Here is an 8,784-nt window from a genome sequence, read left to right on the forward strand (position 1 = left end):
TGTCTTTTTTTAAGATTTTATTTATTTGACAGAGAGAGACAGTGAGAGAGGGAACACAAGCCGGGGGAGTGGGAGAGGGAAAAGCAAGCCTCCCACTAAGCAGGGAGCCCGATGCAGGGCTCGATCCCAGGACCCCGGGATCATGACCTGAGCCGAAGACAGACAACAACTGAGCCACCCAGGCGCCCCCTTGACCAGTGGTTTTAAGGCTTTCATTCTTTTCACAAGTTCCTAAAGAAACTGAAATATAGATCCTACCTCTACACCTTTCCTTTCCCTTGCATTATCCAAAGAGGCAATGACCTGGAAGGGATGAGTGTTCAGTTGTACTAGGAGAAGATTTAAATGGAAGGAGGGTAAAGAATAAAAGATGCAAAATATGAGGACTTTTCATGTATTCTTTTTTTATTACACATATGTTATAAAGTTAAGATTTGGAAGACAAGATTCTTTCCAACTTAAAAAATGACTCCAAAGTCCCAATGGAGTGTCTTTTGTTGTATACATCTATATAGCTCACACTTACATAATGTTTACTATGTGCCAGGTACCTTCTATTTGTGTAACATTATTGTAGTCCCCAACCAACGTTATGAGGTAGATACTATTATTATCCCTGGGGCAGGAAACTGAGGCCAGGACTGGCTGTATGGGCCTGCAACCTATACAATTGCATAGATCCTCAGAGGGACCCTGTACTTGGTTTAATGCTATATTATCACTGTCTTGAAATTCTTAATAATTTTTGAACAAGAAACACTGCATTTTCATTTTGCCCAGACATAGGAAACAGATGGGCAAAAGCAGAACAGAGGGAAGCAGTGTAAGAACTTACTGTGAGGGACACGTGGGTGGCTTAGTCGGTTAAGCATCTGCCTTTGGCGTAGGTCATGATCCCAGGGTTCTGGGATCAAGTCCTGCTTTGGGCTCCTTGCTCAGTGAGGAGCCTGCTTCTCTCTCTTCCTCTGCCTGCCACTCTGCCTACTTGTGCTCTCTCTCTGTCAAATAAATAAATAAAATCCTAGAAAAAATTACTGTGAAATCATGCCATGTTATGTGGGTGTGGCAAGAGAGGGCCTGGAAGAATATGCAGTGTAGGGTTTAGAGTTTATGTTGTAGGTGATGATGAGGCCAGCAGGATTTCAGTCATGAAAATATAGATGTGCTAGTAGACTGCAAACATTTTTTATACTCACATACTATGTGTTATAGATCCACAGTGAACTTCTGATAAACATTTGTTAGTGACCGTTTTATTGAACTCAGGAATAATAGGAAAAGCATATGAGCAAAAAGCAGTTATTGCTGCATCCTGAAAGGGAATAGTTCATCTTTTAAATGTGAAGCACATAGAGCCATAACACTTAAGGTCTTTTTTTGGGGGGATGGGGCAGTGGGAATTGTTTCTTTTGCACATTAGTTTGTTAGAATAAAGACCAGAAGAAAAAATGGTTACCAGGTAAAATATAATGGAAAGGTATTGGAAATAAAATTATTCTCCCCATGGGATCATGTTTACTTGATTTCAGAGAATTTAATAGTGTGTTCTTCATGGATTGAGACAAACATGCTTTTCCTAGGTGATTGCTATGTCTTTATATATTCTTTGTTGGTGCCTGGAACTCCCAAATTCACACCCTGATCTAGAGTGCACTTCTGAGTTGGAGATTCAAATATAAAACATCTCCACTAGGATGGCTCTCAGACAGTCCTGGTGAACGAGTCCAAAACTGAGTCCCTGACCTTCCTTTCCTGAAACTTCTTCCTCCCAGTTTACCTACTTTGGAACATGACAGCTTCTATCACCCTTGCAGTTGCTCATACCAGTGAGTCATCCTTGTCACTCACTTCCTCACTCTCTACATCCAATTCATTACCAAATCTTTTGACTCTGTGCTTCATATCATCTATATTTCTTATTTCTGTTGCTGTCACTGCCAACTAAGCTGCCATCATTTCTCACCTTGACCATTGCTCTGTCTTCTCTAAAGGCCTCCCTGCCCCTTTTCTTGCCCCCTCCAATTCTCCACATTGCCACCAGTGATCTTAATTAAGACAAAACTTGGCTCATGTCTGATTAAAACTGTCCAGTGATTTCCCAGTCTAATGAGATCAAAACCCAAATTCCTGCAGAAGGTTGAAGGAATCTGTCCCCAGCCTGTCATCAGTCTTATCTCATGTCTTTCTTCCGAGCTCACCAAGACAGCAGCTGCACTTCCTTCCCTTGTTACAGCTCCAGGAATGTGCTAGGCTTGGTCCTGCCTTGGGCCTGGGTACAGGCTGAGGTCTTTCCCTGAAAGCATTTCTGTAAAGATCATCTAATTCCTATTCATTGTTCAGAACTCAGAAGATACCACTTCTTTAGGGAAGTTCTCTTTCAATAACTTCAATCTGAAATAGACCCCCTCGCTATTTTCTAAGTGTTCTATGAGTTTCCATTATTGTTCATTTGTTTAATGTCTTCTTCTCTGATAGATGATAAGCTTCATGAGGGTCAAGCCATGTCTTCTGTTCATCTCTATCCTTTGGGCCTAGCACAATGCCTGATGCATATAGACGTGTTCAGTAAATATTTAATAAATGAAATAAACATGGCCTTAATGTTGCCACTTTGCATACTTCGTGTATTTTGTACCTTGAAGTTTGTTTTTGGTGGACTCTCTTAAACTTCTTCACCTTCCTTAAATGCTCTGTTTTTTTTCTTGCTCCTATCCTGGTACTACCCCCACAATATCCCAAACTTAGTACTGCTATTCATCTCTGATGAACTGTTCCCAGCTCAGGACCTGAGGTAGCGTTTCTACCAAAGTGCCACCCACTGACAGTATGAGGGTGGGAGGTGAAGGGTGTGTGGGTGGGTGTATATGGAGTTCTGGGCACATGCCCCAGGTGCCTCCCACAAATGTGGGATTTCTTTGCATCTCTTACCTAAAGAAATTTTGCTTCCTATTTGTTTTTACTGTAAAAAGTGCTTGGGGTCACTTCTGCAGCTTGTACATATTCCCCAGAAGCTCTGATTGAGACATTTTTAGGCATTTTTAGTTTGGCTCAGTTTTCCAGTTTCTTTCCCACTCATAGCAGAGACCTCCTGAGCACTCTAAAAGGTACTCAAGTCCTGCCCCTACCTTTCTGATTTTCTTGTTTTGATTTGCTTGCCTTGTTTCTTTTATCCCTCCACCCTAATTCTGCTTCCAGTAATTGTTGGTGGACTGCTATTTGCATTTGGGATGGAAAAGTGCTTTATTGTGCTGGGCTGTCCTGTAATTGTCCTCCCTACCTCTTCCCATAGTGCAGAGAGGTTAGAATCCCTGGCCTCCACCTACTACCTGCCAAATGCACACACAGTCATTGTGACAAAGCCAACTCCTGACCATATTTTCAAACATCCATTAGTATGTTGTTTCTCTTCCATTTGAGAACCACTTCTCAGACTATTGACACCTTTTACAAAATCCAGAACCTTGATAATAGGTTTAGAGGTTAACAACTATTTTATTCACTCAAAACTCAGGCAACCATTTATTAAATGCTTGCTGTGTGCCAGGCACAGTTCTAGTCAATGGAAATATAGCCAAGAATAGACTCACCATCTGAAGATTATTGTGTGGTTCTTTCTGCCTACCAACTCACTTATTTTTTGTTTGTTTTTGAACAAGTTTATTCTCTAATGTATTGTTGAATAGTCTTCACTTTGTGTTCTGATGATTTCTAATTTAAATGTTCTAAGGACACTGACATTTAGGATAGATGAAAACATTGACCAAAATAAAAAAAAATAATTTTAAAAACCAGAAAATATGAGTGATTGGTCCCTACTTGGCAAAACATTAGCAGAATGTTATTATTTTAAGCTTACTGTACATTAAAAAAAAGATTTCAGTGCAGAATAAAGTAATTTTATAAGAGTTCTTGCTGTGATTTTCCTTCTTTTTGACATAAGTAGTTCGGTTTGGCAGCAGTAATTTTATTTGCTTTATGTAATTATTTAGTTTCTCTGGGTTTACTTACATTGTTGTGTCATTCAAACGTATTTATGTATTTATTCATGTGTAGTTGCACCATATTTAAAGAAGCTGCTGAAGGCTATTAGAAGCAGCAGAGAGAGAGCCCCCAAATCTATTAAGTGAAGTGGCCTGGTAAGACAGGTAAGGGAGGGGTGGGGAGGGGTGCTGGGCTGGTGTGATACTACTCTGTTGGAGAACAGGGGGCATACATGTTTCCAAATAAAGTGATATGACCTATGAAAAATGGGTATCAACCCGAAGTAATAAAATCAGGTCCCCCCTTTTCTCCTACCTGTTAACATTACTTGCAGATTTCAGAATCTGTGGTGACTAGAAGATCAATGGAAATACTTTTATATCACTTTCTGTGTGTCAGCCACCATTATAAACACTTTATATACATTACTTTAATTTTCACAACAAACTTGTAAAGGAGGGTTATCATCACCACCACCACCACCATCATCGTTGTCATCATCCTTATTTTCCACATGAGGGTACTGAGGCACTGGGAGATTAAGTGACTCCAAACCGAGAGACTGTGGCTCTAAGGTTTGGGTGTTTAACTCCTACACTGTATCACCTCTGTTGGGGCGAACAATGTTGAGAGTTAAGTAGCATAACACTCTCTTTACTGATAAACTATGTATTAGACGCTTAATATCAGGATGGGTAAAACTATGTGATTTGCCATTTTTTACATTGGAATTTGATCTTTTTAAAAATTTAATTTTAATTAACTTATTTTAATTAAAAAAAAAAGATTTATTTAGGGCACCTGGGTGGCTCAGTTGGTTAAGTGACTGCCTTCAGCTCAGGTCATGATCCTGGAGTCCCGGGATTGGGTCCCGCATCGGGCTCCTTGCTCAGTGGGGAGTCTGCTTCTCCCTCTGACCCTCCCCGCTCTTGTGCTGTTTCTCTCTCTCATTTCTCTCTCCCTCATTCTCTCTCTCTCTCAAGAGCGTACACATGCACACATGAGTAGGGGGAGGGGCAGAGGGAGAAGGAGAGAAGCAGACCCCCTGAGGAGCACAGAGCCCAACTGGGCTTGATCTCAGGACCCAATCATGAGCCTATCTGAAGTCAAGAGTCAGATGCTTAAGCGACTGAGCCACCCAGGTGCCCCTAACTTATTTTAACTCCTTTTTTGCATAAAAGAGACAGTTCTTCAGTTTTGTTACAACTAAACATTTTACTCTTTTTAACCAAAGCCTTACTTTGTAGAAAAAATTTTTGTACAATGATATAATAAGCAGTTATATTTTATTTCTCTTAATTTTACTTTCCCAAAAAGATATAGTTGAAATAAGAGCACAATTGGTTTCAAAGGGAAATTATTAAATTCAGAATAGGTCAAATATGAGCTATCATCTGTATAAAGACTGCTAAGATGTAAATACCTGAATGTTTGTTTCTTTTTTCTTCCCCTTTACTTTGTCTCATTTTGTTTTCTACTTTCAGATTTTAGAGGATGTTTTACATGTCTTTTTTTCTTTGTAGCTTCACTTACTCTTAGCTAAATTGACAGTTATCTCCAGGGATAAAACCGCAGAAACCATGATAAAGATATGGCCGAATGGCCCCTAATTGACTTGCCTAATCCAATGAAGTGTTTTCTTCTGAGACAATTAGAAGGTCAGGATGGAATACTCTGGAATACAATAAATACATGAGCTGCTCTTAACTAATTTATATACTCACTATTTGCTGAACACAAAACCTCAGTTGTTAGACTTTAACTGTTGTTTTTGTTAATCCAAAAGCGGATGCTTCACCTTTCACTCATTCATTTCTGCCCTTTAATTTCTAGGTTTATTTTCTCATCTGGCCACCATTGCCATTCTTATGGCTATTTACATAGATAAGATGGAAAAAATATAGGAAAACTATATATCCATTTTTCAGAAAGTGTTCTCTTTTGCTAGTTACCTAAAAGCACAAAGTAATGTATCCCTTTGGCTTGGTATTTTTGAAAACTAAAAATAAAGTTAGAAGAATACTCTGGTGTGTGTAACGTCCAAATCTTTCCTATTAATTCAACATTCACATTGCTGTAAAGAGGACTAAATAATTTTTTCAAGGTACCACTCCAAGTATCCAGGGACATGAAAGATTCATGGAGATAGTTCAAATAATTTCAGCAGCTAAGTGACACTAAAATGTGAATTGATGTACAAATGTTCAGTCAATGTAGTCAGAATAAATGAAACCTTGTAGAAGTGTGAAAAATACCAGTTGTTTGCTTATCTGCTAAAAATTAGTTGCCCTTGATAGTGGACACTTGTGGGGCCCCCTCTTTGAGAACTGTCCCTCTCTGTTTCCTAGCTGTGTTTACATTTCTTGCTGTAACCCTCACCACTATCCATCTCCAGAACAGTTTCCTCAGCTGAAACTCTGCACTCATTAAATGGTAACTCCCACTCCCCCACTGCCCAGCCCCTGGCAACCACGACTCTGCTTTCTGTTTCTACGAATTTGACTACTCTAGATACCACATTTAAGTGGGGTCATGCAGTATTTGTCTTTCTGTGACCGGCTTATGTCACTTAGCATAAAGTCTTCACAGTTCATCCATGTTGTAGCATGTGTCAGAATTTTATTCCTTTTTAAGTCTGAATAAATACTCCACTATGTGTATATATCATATTTTGTTTATTCATCTATTGATGAACATTTGGATTATTTCTGCCTTTTGGCTATTGCTATGAGCATGATCGTCCCTGCTTTCAATTCTTTTGCATATATATTCTAATTCCACAAGTGGAATTGCTAGATTGTATGGTAATTTTCTTTAATTTTTTAAGGAACTGACCCTGTTTTCCACAGCAGCTGCACAGTTTTATATTCCCACCAGCAGTGCACAAAGGCTCCCATTTCTTCACATCCTCAGCAACACTGGTTATTTTCTCTTTCTTTCTCTATTTCTTCCTTTCTTCCTTTATAGTAGCCATCATCCTAATGGATGTGAAGTGGCATCTCTCTATGGGTTTGATTTCCATTTCTATAATGATGACTGATGTTGAGCATCTTTGCATGTGGTTATTGGCTTTCACTAGCAGAATTTTTAAGGAACTCTAATAATCAGAACTTTTCTCATTTTGACCTTTCCAAGCTCGGTATGCTCAACTCCTTCTTGTATTTCCCAAGAATCTTCAGGATCCTCCCACTCCCCTTTTTGCCTAAACTAGTTCGGCTTGATTTCTATTACTTGTAAACAAAATTTCTGACTCAGCTTTCCTAGGGAACTCTACATTCCTCCTTGCCTCCACCCATGTTACTTACAAATCGCTGCAGCACTTGATTTACCCACTATTTTTGTGAAGCATTTCAGCTACATTCTTACCATTTCTGCTTATTTCTGGTAGAGAAAATTATTAGCGATGGCAAAGAAAAACTCCTAAAAATGTTGTTTTTTACTTTAGTTAATAAATACAGGAGTAGCCCTTTTCCATGGGAGTCTCCCAGAGACATGTTTAGTATTGCCTCTTTAACTCATGTTCTCTCTATGGAGGGATGCCAGGGCAATAGTAGTCTATGCTGTAGCAGCCAATCAAGCCCACCTCAGAAGGCAGAGGAACAGCAACCTGGAGTGGGGGTGGGGGCTTGCGTCGGTTGGGTGGGAAGGTGGTGGACTGTCGGGGAGGGGGTAGACTTTGCTTGGGTCTCCACATCTCTAGTAATGTCAATCCCTGGCTTTCCTGTTTTAGGATCTCATAAGGTAGAATGAGAATTAAATGACATCATCTATGTACAGCACTTCATCCAGTGCTTGGCATTTAATAAGAGATTAGTAAAGGTTAGCAATCTCCCTCCAAATAAAAGATATTTTAATATCAAAATTTTTAAATTCCCTTTGTCCTAGGGTGACTTTCTCCTGGCTGGGATTTAGAGAGGATGACATATAAACATTTTATTTCTTTTTAAATTAATGTCTTGCATTTAATGTAACAAGATGGTTTTCTAATTGTACGGTAATTAAACTTAAACAAATGTTACAATGAGAAAGGGGCATTGACTGTGTCATTTAAATGTGGAATGAGGGTAAGATCAGTGCCTTGATTTTCCATAATCATCATAAGGGTCACGTAAAATGAGATTTTCTATAGTGGGGACTACACCTTCATTCTACCATCAGGACTTCTGAAGTAATGAAGAAGAAAGAAAGTTATAGTGTATTTCACTGACAGCTTAGAAGATTTGAATTAATATTCTTTAAGGATCTATAGAGTTTTACCAAATAATAGTTTAGTTCAAGTTAAAATGAAATTGCAGTAATATTTTTCCTCTGAGAAAGAACTCCTTTGTCTGATCTGTCACTGTATCATCATTTATTCCTGTGTTATTAGAACGATCATCATTCAATCATATTTTCTTCTTTTAGGGTTAGTTATAAGCATAAAGACTTGCCATCAGCTCTCCCCAATGCCATGACTCTATCCTAGAATGTATCATCAGGATTCTAACAAAGCATGATCTTAGATCTGCATCTATCTTTTCTATTCTGTTTTTGGAAGGAAAGTGAGTCAAAGTGAGTATATAATTTATCAGTAGTAAGAAATTGCCACACTTGGCCGTTTTTTAGACTTGTGTCTTCTTTTCTTAACGAATTTTACACTGTGTTCCACCAGAACCACCAGTATAGATCTGGAAAAACTGTGATTCACCCTCAGTCAATGGAAGTCACAGGACTCAGCCCTAATATTGTGCAATATTTACACTCTGTTAGACATGATGATAGTTTCTGTTTATATCTATTCGGTTTCTGAAACCGTGGCAATTC

This window comes from Callorhinus ursinus, unplaced genomic scaffold (genome assembly GCF_003265705.2).
Source record: "Callorhinus ursinus isolate GAN/ISIS: 27379988/994484 unplaced genomic scaffold, GSC_fseal_2.0 scaffold151, whole genome shotgun sequence".
Lineage (NCBI taxonomy): Eukaryota > Metazoa > Chordata > Mammalia > Carnivora > Otariidae > Callorhinus > Callorhinus ursinus.